We start from the raw sequence: 15,804 nt of genomic DNA on the forward strand, positions 1-15,804 counted from the left end.
TTGCAGCATGTTCAGAAACATGGCACTTCATGGGGTGTCTGAAACTGTTCTTGGTGTGTTAACAATAACAAGATCATACTCATAAGTTGAATGTTCAACAATTTGATTTTAATGTTTTTTCAAAGAAGCCCAAGGTTGCATTATATATATATATATATATATATATATATATATATATATATATATATATATATATATATATATATATATATATATATATATATATACATATATACAACGGGTAAAATAAGCATTGAACGCTTCATGATTTTTGGTAAAAACCCAAACATACAGCTACATACAACATATATAGACCATTTCAATGGTGTTATCATTGTTCCGTGAACAGCTCCTGCTTGTCATCAAACTATTTCCAAACTGTTACAATTGGTGAATCAGTCATAACTAATGTTAATTTTAATGCTCTCATTGAAAAAAAGGTATCAATACAGTATGTGGAGCTGGCTGGACTCTTAGAAGCTCTGGAAATTTAAAAAAAAAATCTAAAATAGGACAATGTTATTGTTTACATCCCTCAAAATGGTCTAGATGAGATTTCAGCTGCTGTCTGGGCTTTCCCTTCCTTTTAACACCTCACTGGCTACATGAGATACTTTTTTTGTGTGTCATTTAGTTTTAAAATATATTTTTTAACTAATTCAGTTTGTTTTATTTGTATGAATGGAGTACTTTGGTTGTTTCTGACATTTGTGGAAAATTTCATGTCAATGGAAACTTTTATCAAATATGTTTTTCGGAGAAAAATGTTGACATGTTCAATAATTATTTTAAATCATGTACACCGCTCACAGATCTCTGTTTTAAAGTTATATTTTCTTCAGGAAGCTTTGGGATATTATATTTGTTCATGTACATTAGATCAGTCAGTACTGAAGACAAAACTGCAACTAATCGGAAAAAAAAAAAACTGAAGACCAAAGTCCAAAATTTAATACACCCAAATTAATATGCAGGGGTAAAAAATGTGAAAGAAAATTTATAATAAAAAAAGAAAAGAAAAAATCAAAACAAACATAAAAAACTATTAAATTTTGTTGTTGTTTTTGGAATAACTTGTTTAAATTTAAATGTTTTGTCTTCCTTTTCCTAAAGATGTTTGGTGAGCAAACTTTTTTTTTTTTTTTTAAGGAATATAATTGTTAAACAAACCATTGCCTGTATATACTGTCTGTATTCACAGAGAAAAAGAGGAAGAAAAAAAATCGCAGGTATGAATTACTTTTTTAAACTACATTTAGGAATAAAACATTTACTTTTTATTTCAAATTTGTATAATATTTAGCAATTATACAGTTCCAAGTATTTTTGATTAATAAATGTAGCATGAGTAGCTCAATTGAATTCTTCTAAAAACTAAAAAAATAAAACTGAGGATTCAGCAACTTTATACTGCAAATCAAATAAAAACAGTTAAAATACACTAATGCAAACTTTTTATAGATCATTTTGAGTTATAATTTCTGTATAAAAGGTATAACGTCACCTTACTTCATTAAAAGTGACCTGAACATATGGACTTATGAGCACTGATTGTGCTACTTTTCCATTTTATTTTAAAAATGTATTTTGTTCATATATGTGTATATTTGAGCTTTTGCAATCTCTGGAGAAAAATGTAGCAACAAATGCTGTATATATTTTAAAGTAATTATGTGTGTTCTTTGGAAAAATGTTATGTATATGCATTTTTGCAGACAGAGTGAAAAGAACACGTCACAACAAAGTGTAGCACAAAATCTGTGATGATCGTGTGATGAGTGTGGGGGAAGAATTGTGAGCGAAGCGTTACTGTGGCACAAGTGTTTAATAAGTGTCCCAATAAATTACTCCAGTTAAGAGATGTTTTTTCCAATGGTTCAGTTTCTGTCTGTGCATAAAATTATATTTTATTTAAAAAATGTAAATCCGCTTTTCATTTACTTAGCAACAAAATATCAAATATGTGGACAACTTTAAACTTCATTAGAGCATTAAAGAATATTTTTAGTTGAAACTGTGGTACATTGTTGGTTCCTATATTGCAAATCAATGTATAACAGCACTTATTTTGTGTAAAAAATCATCTTGTTTTATTTTGTAAGTTACTCTTGAAATTTTTTCTGAATGTAATATAAAAAATGTTGTGATTTAGCCTTTGTTGCATATATATATATATATATATATATATATATATATATATATATATATATATATATATATATATATACAGTTAAAGTCAGAATTATTAGCCCCCTATTGATTTTTTTTTTATTTCCCAAATGATGTTTAACAGAGCAAGGAAATTTTCACAGTATGTCTGATAATATTTTTTCTTCTGGAGAAAGTCTTATTTGTTTCATTTCGGCTAGAACAAAAGCAGTTTTAATTTTTTTTTAAACTATTTTTAGGACAAAATTATTAGCCCCCTTAAGCTAATATTTTTTCGATAGCCAGAACAAACCATCGTTATAGAATAACTTGCCTAATTCCTCTAACCTGCCTAGTTAACCTAATTAACCTAGTTAAGCCTTTAAATGTCACTTTAGGCTGTATAGAAGTGTCTTGAATAATATCAAGTAAAATATTATTTACTGTCATCATGACAAAGGTAAAATAAATCAGTTATTAGAAATGAGTTATTAAAATTATTATGTTTAGAAATGTGCTGAAATAATCTTCCCTCCATTAAACAGAAATTGGAGAAAAAAATAAACAGGGGCGCTAATAATTCAGGGGGGCAAATAATTCTGACTTCAACTGTATATATATATATATATATATATATATATATATATATATATATATATATATATATATATATATATATATTTATATTTATATATATATATATATATAAATTCTGACTTGAACTGTGTGTGTGTGTCAGAAAAAACACACAATGCTCTTGAGGTGGGATACGGGTCAGGTTATCCCACCTCAACCTCAGGTTAGCGCAGAAATTCCATTGAAAATACTGTGGTAAAAATAATTCCTATATTTTAAAAACATGGAAAAAAAACTTAATTTAGCCATGTAGTGTTGATTGCTGTTTTTATTATTATTATTTATTTATTTTTTTTTAAGAAATCAGATAATAAACGCAGCAATTTTGTATGGGATGACAATTCACCGGAAGCCATGGCTGGCTGAGAGAAATTAAAAGTCTGTGTACCCCATTAAGCCCCAAAATCACCCCAGAGTGGATGGAAACAGCACACAAGAGTTAAATATTTGTATAATGTAAAAACATTTATAAACATAATATGTGTATTGTTACCAAGTGATTAGTTTAATTCAAGTAGTAATTAAGGCCACATAATATAAAGTGGGACCCAATTTTTAAAAAAATCCCAAGAGTACCAAACGTAAAATGTTCTGTTCTGGGGGTTTAAACCTAACAGATGATATTGGATTTGAACATCATCTGCATAACAATGATGTTTTGTTTTCTGAAAAAAATACTCTATGGGCAACTTATACAAGGACAAAATTATAAAACAGTGCCTAAAATGTAAGTAACCTATCACTATAAATCACTAGTTTGTTGTGTAAAATCAGTTCATTTGTGCTATGGCCATTATAATGTGAGAAACCTTTGGTGGTTAAAGTAGTTCCAGCAGGTTTTGAGTGCAGCTCCATAACACTACGCTGAATGATTTGAGTTAATCCACAGTCAAAAATCACATCAAAACCCAACAGAGAACTTTGGATGAGATGTGTTAGAAACTAGTGCTACACATAGGAGCAGTTTGAAAACAAAAACCTGACAATTGTCTCAAATACAACATCTGAACTGTAGATTAAGTTGTGGAAACCAGAGTAAACCACTGCTTGATGTCGCAGAGCTGCTCTCATAACCCGTTCTCTTCCTCAAAGAGAGTCTTACACAACTCCTACGTGACTTAAAGTACTGCACCCAAAAATAATTTGAGGTAAATAAAAAAAAAAAGGTTCATCATTTTCTTCATTTGGATACCCTTTGTTGACTCAGGTGAGAATCTTTTGATAAAATCATAATGAATTCTGTTGTGTTTTAACAGAATTTATTTTATCTATTTGTTTGAATGGAGGGATTAAAAGCTATTTCAATAATATTGCAATAGTAATTACAACATTACTATTACAAATAATAATAATAATAGAATACATATTACTAATGACCAAAAACACATTGAAGGACATTAAAAAAATAGCAATTTTATTAAATTAATGTGTCAACAATATCCACTGAATTTCAAATAGAATTTAAAAAGTACAATGTAAAAGGTTTCTACAAAACACAGCTCATGTATTGTTTGAGAAAGTGTAGTCATGTCTCGGTTTTGACCACAGCTTTCTGTTTCTGCACATTGTGAGAGGAATCTGTATCCAGAGTGGGCTTTGATGTCACTGTGTTTGTCGTGGTCTTATTTCTGTTTAGGGCCAAACAGCATTGCATTTTACTTTGTTGTTGTGGATATTTCAATAAGACATATAATTGTGTTTCAATTGGTCTATAATTTATCTTAATAGGACAGTTCACCCAAAAATGAAAAAGTACGCACATTTTAATCAAATGGTTCCAAACCTTCTTATTTTAAACACTGAAGAAAATATTTTCTAAAAAGCTGGAAACCACTGACTTTAATCCCTAAATCAGAAAAAAATTGGACAGCATGGAAAATGCAATTAAAAAATAATAGTTTTTTTTTTTGGTCGAGCACTCATATTTCCTTTCATTTTCAATCCTTGTCTTTGTATGAGCACCATCTTGGCCAGGCACACTCCCGCTTGATGCGGGTGCAAGGTCCAAGTGTACACCTTCTAAACCCAGCCATCATAGTTATTAACGTCTACACCTACCACAACCCTAAACCCAAACATCACAGTTATTAATGTAAAGCCACAAGTTGCAGAGGCTTCCATACTTGAAGCACTTGCCATCGCACTATTATTTACAATCACAGGGGCGATGCCAAGTAGGCTAACTATCATGACAAAACAGACAAAGAAGTCAGAGTTGCTAAATGGATGAATATAACAATATATCAAACAAATAGGTTGTTGAAAAATTTAAAAGAAAATTCGTGAAAACCTTTGCTAAAGATGTTCTCTGGTACATATGTCAGCTATCTTGCTCGTTTTGACATCTCTGGCATGGTTCAATGGGACCTTGGTAAGTGCAAGTTATGCCTATAATCTACTGTAAGTTACGCTTTCTTTTACACCCCCTCTCTTGCAGTTCGCAGATAAATACACTTGGATTTGTTGGCAAATTGGCAATCCTCGGCCCATCTTTGCTCCTATAGGACTAGACCTTTCTTGAATGCTTCCTTTGTACAGAATCACAAGTGCAATCACCTGTTAACATCACCTGTTTCAAATCATTATTTAACAGTTTACCTGATTACTGGCCCTAAACTGCTCCTGCCCCAACTATTTTTGGAATGTGCCGCAGGTCTGAATGACAGGAAAGGATGTATATTCACAAATGAAATGAAGTTGACCAGACAAAACATCAAATATTTTGTGTTCATATTGTCTGCAATGAAATACTAATTGTTTATTTTATTTACATTTTTTTTTTTTGCATTTTCCATACTGCCTGAACTTCTTCTGATTTGGGGTTGCATATTATATTTTTTTAACTTATGACTTTGGGCAATAATGTTTTTTAACAGTATTTGAGATTGAATGTTTTTCAGGGGATCACAGCCTCATCACAACATACACTGGAATCAAAGGATTGAAGGAAACTCCAGAGTTTATTGCTGTAACTACACTGGACGGAGAACAGATTGATTATTACGAGAGCGTCACAAAAGAACTGATTCCCAAACAGGACTGGATGAAGGAATACGCGTCTGGAGAAATGTGGAAAGAAGATAGTAAGATCAGACAAGAGGTGCATCAGATCTACAGGAGAAATATTCATGTGCTAATAGAACGATTCAATCAGAGCAATGATGAGCTGAACACAAAGGGATACTACTGTTTTTAAACATCCCGAAAAGTGACCCATACTTACTTGTTGTCCTTCAGGTGTTCATGTTTATCATAGGATGTATGGCTGCGTGTGGGATGACAAGACTGAAAAATCATATATGTTTGACCAGTATGGGTATGATGGAGAGGATTATGTTATGTTTAATGAAAAAGAGATCAGATACATTACATCTGTAATGCAGGGATTGATCACAATGTATAAGTGGAACAATAACAGAGCACAGCTTCAACTTCAAAGCCAGTACAAAGATGAGTGTGTTCGCTGGTTAAAAAATTTCTTGAGGTCAAGAAAACCTGATTTAGAGACCAGAGGTACTTTTTGTTTATGTTTAAGTTCACTTTGTTCCACAAATTATTTGTACACTGTAAAAAAAAAAAAAAATCCATAAATTAGCATAAATGAAGCAGTCTCTGAAATTCTGAATAATTTTTCTATCATTTATCACTCTCTCATTTTAGCTCCTGAGGTGTACCTGTTGAAAAATAATCCATTTTTTCTGGTAGAGTGTTTTGCTACTGATTTTTATCCACCGCGAGTATTACCTGGTTAAAAAATGGAGAAGATGATTATGAGGACGTGGATATAGGAGAAATTCTACCAAATGAGGACAGGACCTTCCAGAAGAACAGCGTTTTGAATCTCCATCCAGACGAATGGATGAAGAACCAGTACTCTTGTGTGGTGGGGCACGAAGGGAGGACTATCCAGAAGACCTTGACTGAGGAAAACATCAAGAGAAACAGTAGTGAGTGAAGACATTAACAGTAATGTAATGAACTACACATACTAAAATTACTGTCAGTTACTGCTGTACACTGAAAAACAATGATTTATTGCATTTACTATTTTTATTTTTTTTTAAGATAAGTGGTTGCAGACAATTTATATGGGCTGAATTTAAACAAACAAATGTCGTAATATTCAGAGATGGGTAGTAACGAATGTAGTGATAATTGGATTTATCAAATATTAAAATCAATATTTAGGTATTGATATTAATAATGATATTTTAGCCTCACGTGGGGGCACTAATTGATGTAGAAATAGCAGATAAATTACTCCTTTTAAACAGGGCACCAGACAGCTTTCCGCTGTCAAAATAACTAACAATAAAATATTGTTAATTAAATTATATAAATGAGGAGTTTATTATCAGTCGTTTGACTTGTAGAGACTTTTTCTGTATTATCAACACAAAGAAGACACAATTGTAATAAAATTTTTATTAACAAAATAGTAATCAAGGGTAACTACAATTACTAAATGTACAATAAATTAAGTGCATAGGCGAGTCATGAAGGTGATTTGGTTAAGGTAAGGTAAACCTTATTCTACAATAACAAATAACTGAGGAAGGCTTTGTTATTGTTGAATATCTGTTATAAACATCTAATTCATTAGAATATTTTATACTGAAACACACTATGCCAAGGTCTAATTTAGAGGGTTGGAAAGTGGAATATTTACGTTTCTGCCTTTGATGCAGTGGCTGAAAGAAGATTGATCGTCTTGCAGATCTTGAAGCATGAAGTGAACAGACTTGGCTCTCTTGAGCTTTGAGAGGAAGAAATCTGTAGTTTCTGGAACACGCAGTCTGGAGATTTCTGGAAGTGGTGGTTCAATGTCGGGAACACGCCGACGTCTTTATCCTTGAGCGTCGAAATCTGTATCTTCTGGAACACGCAGAAATTGGAGATTTCTGGAGGTGGTGGTCTGATGTCGGGGACACGCCGAAGTGTTTTCTTTGAAGTTAGAGTTCCTGGAAATCTGGGACGCGCAGATTTCTAGAGGTGGTGGTCTTGAAGCTATGGTTTCAGACGCCTTGGAAAAAGCACTGTGAATCCAATTACCAAATCCTTGCTGGAAAACGCAGCAAAAGTTCTGATGTCTAGGACAGAACCCCGCAAACCATTATGAACCACCCTTTGGTCACACTTTGACCACCTTTCGACCACACACACTTTCTCTTTGTTTAAGAGAATGTCTTTTAATACTTTCTCTGGAGGGCGGGATTGAAGGATGTCACCTTTCAAATCCAGCATTGTGATTGGATGATCCTGTGAGTTGGTCACTGGGAGGTGTCATCCATAATGTGCTCTGCATTTGCATAGTCATAGTCCACCGGTTAACTGTTATAATATTTAAGAGTCTTAAATATTTCCCTATGCATAATTCACTTTTCAAACCACTTCTAATTTACCCAAGGCATTATTTGCAATAGATAGAGTCTAAACATCGCTATGTAATGTTGATCTTTACCCAAGCATTCATATATAAACCTTAATAAGCAAAGTTTCATAAAGTGGAGTATTTCAAGCAGTGCATATTAAATATATACATGATCATTTGAATATACAGGTATATGAAGTGAAATTTTCCATTTGGGTCTCTTTTGTGAAATGTTTTCTGATCCATGTGTCTCTCTATGTTCGAGACGGATGTCGAAGGTTGAAGCTGTTTTGCAAGTTGAGGGCTCTTAACACCTTTGCCTTTCAGATAAACAAAAGACAGATGGTCACTGTCTCAATTGCCACTTTCTGATGAGCTTAAAAAAGGGTCAGAGTTTAGTGTTAACTCGGCAGCATTTGTTTATATTGGAAATTAATTTCTATAAGTTAATTTCCACAAGTTCCTGGCTTTACCGCTGATCACTACACGAATTACATTTACTTTGTTATATGCACTTGAGTAAAATTGTTGGTTAACGTGTACTTTTTGAGTACATTTAAAAATGTGTACTTTTACTTTTACTCAAGTAAATTATTAGAGAAAAATCCTTACTCTTACTTCACTACATTTGGCATCGTTCCTCCGTTACTGTCAAATGATAATAAATATGATTCATATGACTTGTTCGCAAATATCGCGAGGCGCCGCACTGGAGAGGTTGTGTCGCGAGAGGTTGCTGTAGAGACGCGTCTCCCGCTTTCTGTTGCGCGTGCCCGACTATGTTGAAATAGTTGGCTAGAATGATGGCTGAAGTCGAGAAAGACGTGCGAGTTGGTTTATAGGCTATTGCGGTTACGCCATGGCCATTTGCAGTTTCGAGAAGGACTGTCTATGTAGTGAGTTTAACAGACCAGGTCACCCGTGGCCTCAAGTAATGTTTTCACTCCAAGATGTCAACCAGAATAGTTTAATGCGATGCTATACATCGAACTGACATTGCAACTTATACATGAGTTACAGCTTCAACCTTAAAAAAAAAACATGTCCTACTGGAAAGTGTCAATACCAATTTAAAACTTATTAATCATAACTATGGGTCAACTAAAGAAACTGCTGTATAATGGAATAACTGATTACCTGTTACACTGTTAACAGTTAAAAATATAAGATTTAAGCACTATTATTATGTTAATTTTTTAAGTGTTATATTAATATACATACACACACACACACACACACACATATATATATATATATATATATATATATATATATATATATATATATATACATATACATATATATATATATATATATATATATATATATATATATATATATATATATATATATATATATATATATATACATATACATATATATATATATACATATACATATATATATATATATATATATATATATATATATATATATATATATATATATATATATATATATGTATGAAGTGAGATTCATTAGCCCCCTGTATATTTTCCCCAAATTCTGTTTTACAGAAAGATTTTATCAACACAGTTCTATAGTTTTAATAACTAATATTTACTTCTTTAATTTTTTCTTAATGACAGCACATAATATTTGACTAGATATTTTGCAAGATACTAGTATTCATGTTTAAAGTGACATTAAAACGCCTAAACAGGTTAATTCAGCAAGTTAGGGTAATTAGGCACATTAAAATGGTTTTTAAAACATTAAAAACTGCTTTTATTCAAATCGATATAAAACAAGTAAGACTTTCACCAGAAAAAAAATACCAGAAATTCTGTGAAAAAATTCTTGCTCTGGTAAACATCATTTGGGAAAAAATTGATAAAGAAAAAAAGGAGGGTGAATTAGTTTGACTTCGGCTGTATATTTGTAAAAATTAAAAGTAACTAGTAACTATCTACTTGAGTAATTTTTTCATTGGATACTTTTTTTTTTTACTCTTACTCGAGTAACGTTTAAGATTGTTACTTCTATTTTTACTTGAGTAAGAATTTTTACAAGTACTTGTACTTGTAGATTTTGGATACTCTACCCACCTCTGGTAATATTGAACTTAATTTGTTTGTTTAAATTCAGCCCAAATAAATTGTCTGCAACCTCTTACTCTAAAAAAAAATAACAGTAAAGCCTATAAATATTCAGTTTACCTAATTTTTCTACTTATTTCTTGCCTATGGCAATTGGCTGAGCACAATAATCAGTTTGTGATTCCTGTCCAACCAAATTGTTCATTGAAAAATTGCATTAGACACCAATCTCAAGACACAGACGCTTTATAAATGCAGCAAGCTCAAAAATCTCCAAGATGGTGTAAAATCATTACACAACGACTGAGAAACTTTTTGGATGATGATCAAGATGAAGAATGTCTACTTTATAATGACTTAAATCCCTAAATGGCCTTAAACAATCACTAAATGCACTACAGAATGTTATGTTTTTACACACATGCACAAATTGCATGTATTTTATCACTGCAGCAGTGTTTAAAATCACTGACTTTTCTTTTTAGAAAGTTACACGGATTTCGCTTCACATGTAAACTTATTTTACACTACCTGACAAAATTCTTGTTGTCTATCCAAGTTTTAGGAACAACAAATAATAACTTGACTTCTAGTTGATGATTTGGTATCAGAAGTGGCTGGTATAAAAGGTATAGACCTCTAGATTATACTTATTTTACCACAATAAAATATGGTCATGCCTTGATTTTGACTGATTTGATTAGGACAGTAAGGTCTGACTTTGCTTAGACTAAAGTCTCATCACTGAACAGAAATAGTGTCCAGTATAGAATATAAAGTCCTGCTGCAGCGTAAAAAGAGTTAATATTGTGTATGACTCCTATGAGTTTGGAGGACTGCATCCATACATCTCTGACATGACTCAAATCACTGATTAATAAAGTCATCTGGAATGAAGAAGAAAGCCTTCTTGCAGGATCCCAGAGTTCATCAAGAGTCTTTGTGTTTGTCTTCAATGCCTCCTCCTCCATTTTACCCTAGACATGCCCAAAAATGTTGATATCTGGTGACTGGGCAGGCCAATCCTGGAGCACTCTCTTTGCTTTCAGGAGCTTTGATGTGGAGGCTGACGTATGAGGAGCGCTATCCTGCTGGAGAATTGTCCCTCTCCTGTGGTTTGTAATGTAATGAGCAGCACTAATGTCTTGATACCTCAGACTGTTGATGTTGCCATCCACTCTGCAGATCTCGCGTGTTTAGAACAGATACTTTTACTCTAATTGCACTACATTTTGTTACCAAGTAATGTTACTTTGAGTTTAGTACGTTTTTAAAGGACTTTTTTCACCCCTGGACTTTAATGCTGCATACAATTTTTGCACATTTGACTCATTTTAGGGGATAAACATGGAAAAAGAATGGAGTAGCTATTCCATCTAACTTCTCTGTTTGTCTTTACAGAATACCGGAAGATGTGCATCTCTTCTCCACAAATTATTGTTCCATCTACATGTACATATGAAGCAGAAGTATCCAAAGCTGCTACAGGAGGATTTAAGCCACGCACAAAAAACATCACAATATTAATGAGTAGCTTTTTTTTGGTTGCTGCTCTTTTCTTTAGAGGCTTTCAATAAGCCCAGATTTTCTGATTTTGTTGTGTGTTCATGAAGAAACTTGTCAGATGAAGCATCTATACTGTGTGAATTTGGTGAAAATAAATGTTGTTTTTTGCTTATTACAATTTAGAGTAAGTGTCTAAGTTGGCATCTACAAAATATATTCACTATATACACTCACCGGCCACTTTATTAGGTACACCTGTCCAACTGCTTGTTAACTCAAATTTCTAATCAGCCAATCACATGGCAGCAACCCAATGCATTAAGACATGGTCAAGACGATCTGCTGCAGTCCAAAGTGAGCATCAAAATGGGGAAGAAAGGGGATTTAGATGACTTTGAACGTGGCATGGTTGTTGGTGCCAGACGGGCTGCTCTGAGTATTTCAGAAACTGCTGATTTGGCCTCAACAACATGAAAGTATGGATCCATTCTGCCTTGTATCAACAGTTCAGGCTGGTGGTGGTGGTGTATCGGTCTGGGGGATATTTTCTTGGCACTTTGGGCCCATTAGTACTAACTGAGCATTGTGCCACAGCCTACCTGAGTATTGTTGCTGACCATGTCCATCCCTTTATGATCACAGTGTACTCATCTTCTGATGGCTACTTCCAGCAGGATAACACCCCATGCCATAAAGCGTGAATCATCTCAGACTGGTTTCTTGAAAATGACAATGAGTTCACTGCACTCAATTGGCCTCCACAGTCACCAGATCTCAATCCAATAAAGCACCTTTGGGATGTGGTGGAACAGGAGATTCACATCATAGACGTGCAGCCGGCAAATCTGCAGCAACTGCTTGATGCTATCATGTCAATATGGAGCAAAATCTCTGAGGAATATTTCGAGTAGCTTGTTGAATCTCTGCCATGAAGGATTAAAGGCAGTTCTAAAGGCAAAAGGGGTCAAACCCAGTACTTATAAAGTGGTTGGTGAGTATATATGTATTTTTTCTTGCTTTGCCATAGAATGGACTTGTAAAATATGTTTCTGTCTTTTAATTCAAAGGCTTTTTAAATAAATAAAAAACTGTTGACTTTTTCACTATTAACCAACATACAGGTGCCTTTTTATCTTCAATAAAACTTTAAAGATTTATTTTTTATTTGTATTTTTCAAGCTAAAGCTGTGGTCACAATACTACTGGCACTTTGAAAGTCAAACAAAAACATATACAAGAATAATAAAATCAATACACGAAGCTGCTGACGATACATTGATGCTTTATGAAGTGAAAAACTGATCATCTCTCTTCATAAAGAACTCAATAAATTATCAGGAGCCAAGCTTACGTGTATGCGTGTGCCTTTGTACTGGTTTTGGTGCTTTATGATGACAAAACTAGTATAACGTAGTAGGTATAGGTTAAAATGTTAAGGTGGTTTCTGAGGACATGCCTAGTGTCGTTACTCAGAACACTTCAAAATCATACTTAATGGGGTCTTTTCACATTAGAAAAATTGGCAAGTTTGCTCTAAGGGTTGGGTTTAGGGCAGAGATGGGCAAACTATTGCCCGCAAGAGAGTTTTTAAAATGCTGTGTCTGAGTAGCGGTTTGGTTCAGAATTGGTAAACTACTGATGCAATTACAAGTGAATGACAGGTATTGCACGCAGTACAGTTGAATTCGAACTAGGCTTGTATATTAAAATGCACTTTAGAACGGACAGTGTTTAGAACGGACAACAAAATACTTCTTCATCAATATCGGACAGAAAGCGGTATGTCTAATATGCCAAGAAAGTATTGATGTTTTTAAAAACTACAAACAAGGGGGCTGATCACACCGAATGCGCTTTATGTGTTAAGAAGTGCCTCTTTTCAATGGTTTACTAACAGCCGCAAGAGTTTTGCACGCTGATTATGCGCCTTGCACACCTCACATTTTAACTGCCTGCTAAGACTTGCGTCTTTGCCGTAGCAGACCCCAGACTTGCGAAGACACCCTTGCGAAGAGAAGTGACCGGGCTCATTGTTTACATTAACACACTCATAATAACATGACTTGGAATAACAAAGACTAAAACTATTCTTCCATTTATCTCATAGCCTTATGATATGAGCATATTAATACAAGCTCAAATAAGATTGTTGTGAATTTGACTCAAATTATATAATAATTGCTGCTTAAATGTGTTCATTTTTTTCGTAGAATATCTTTCATGCACACATCCACTTAAAAAAGTTCTTTTATCAAAGATTTGGGGTTTCATCAAGTTTTATGATTGATCTGTCTAAAAGCAGTGCACATTAGATTATTGTAAATTTGACTGAATAGTAAACTTTAATAATTTATTTTCAATGTGTTAATATGATTTTATCTATGAGACAGTATCTTTTCTATTATCCACTGTAATTACACAGTTATTACATTATTATTATTATTATTATTATATTTTATAAGGGATTTTATTGTTTTATGATGATTGATACATAAATATAAATAGCAGTGCAAATTAATTTGACTTGTAAATTTGACTTAATAATTTAAGAAAAAATCTGTTTTGTGTTAATGTGACATATTTATGTGACATATTACATGTTCCATGCACACTGCCACTATAAATAAAAGTTATTTTTGGAAAAATTTGACATGTGGCCCTTCAATTGGTTAGCAAAACTTGATGTGGCCCTCGGGTCTAAATAGTTTGCCCACCACTGGTTTAGTGAGACGTCCATGCAAATGTGCTTTTTATAGTATTAAAGAGAAACCAGCAAGTGTGATTATGTACGCGTATGAATGTGTATGTGTTTGTGTGTGTGTGTGTGTGTGTGTGTGTGTGAGCATATAAATGATTGTGTACGTGTGTGCAACTGCATCAATTGCTGGCTCTCTCTCTCTCATGTGTGTAATAGTACGATCTGCCACATGCCCCTCTCTCTCTCTCTCTCTCTCTCTCTCTCTCAGGTTTGTCTGTGTGTTTGTTAGTAGCACAATGAGTTTGTATAAATGAGTGTGCGTGTGTGAGGTAAGTGTGTATAAATGATTGTTTGTGTGTGGGGTGAGTGCGTATAAATGATTGTGCATGTGTGTATAAATGAGTGTGTATTTGTGCGTGTCTGTGTGTGTACTTGTATGAACTGCTGTATCTCTCTCAGGTGTGTATTTGTGTGTACCTGTATGATCTGCCACGTGCCTCTCTCTGTTCCTCTGTCAGGTGTCTGTATTGTGTGTGTGTGTGTGTGTGTGTAGTGCTGCATGTTGTTCTGCGGCACTGATGTGACTGAGACATACGCACTCATAATTTTTCACACACATACACAAACGCTCACACATGCATAAACATGACACACACTCATCTATACACACTTACTCATACACACTTACTTATACCCACAATTGCACACATTCACACACATATTTTTATACATACTTGCATACATTCAAACTTATACGTAAACATTCACACACACTCGTACGAATCCACACATTTACACACACGTTCATACACACTTACCCTCACACTAATCTGTGCACTAACACGCACACACACACACACACACACACACACACACACACACACACACACACACACACACACACACAAACATCCTCATACATACTCGCATAAACACACGCTCTAGAAAATAATATGTACTTAAACTGCACATATGCTACAATCAATTAGCATGTGCATTCCTGTATTAGCATCCTGCTAAGGTTATCAAAAGCCCAGCTGATTTCCCCCTGAAAGCCTCAGAGTCTCAGTCTCACAGCACGGTTTTAGCCATGATGGATGATTTGTTTTGCTCAGTACTGCTTCAGGCATCATAAGTCGTTGCACTACCAAGACCTGTTAGTGTGCTAGCATGAGCTTTCTGAGGCTAACCGGGCCAACTCAAGCCTTTGATTAATAACACGACTCAGGCAGAAGTGTAAATGCGCACCCACACACTGGTGAACATGATTAGTGTACAAACAATTACCCCACATTCCCCTCGACACGAGAATTAAGATTCAGCCATGCTAATCTGCCTGATCATACAAGAGCCATTCATTATGAGTGGGGAAGAAAAAATCTCCGGGAAGCGTTTCAGCGTTCGCC

At 34.0% G+C, this 15,804-nt stretch overlaps 1 protein-coding gene and 1 pseudogene across 1 annotated transcript in view; one reads left to right on the plus strand and one right to left on the minus strand.

Moving 5' to 3' along the window:
- kdm4b (lysine (K)-specific demethylase 4B) overlaps positions 1-15,804 on the minus strand; it is an 814,203-nt gene that overhangs the window by 480,688 nt on the left and 317,711 nt on the right. The window lies entirely within an intron of this gene.
- On the plus strand, positions 20-6,739 carry LOC147838348 (major histocompatibility complex class I-related protein 1-like; annotated as a pseudogene).

This window comes from Danio rerio, chromosome 22 (assembly GCF_052040795.2).
Source record: "Danio rerio strain M-AB ecotype USA chromosome 22, GRCz13ab, whole genome shotgun sequence".
Classification (NCBI taxonomy): Eukaryota; Metazoa; Chordata; class Actinopteri; order Cypriniformes; family Danionidae; genus Danio; species Danio rerio.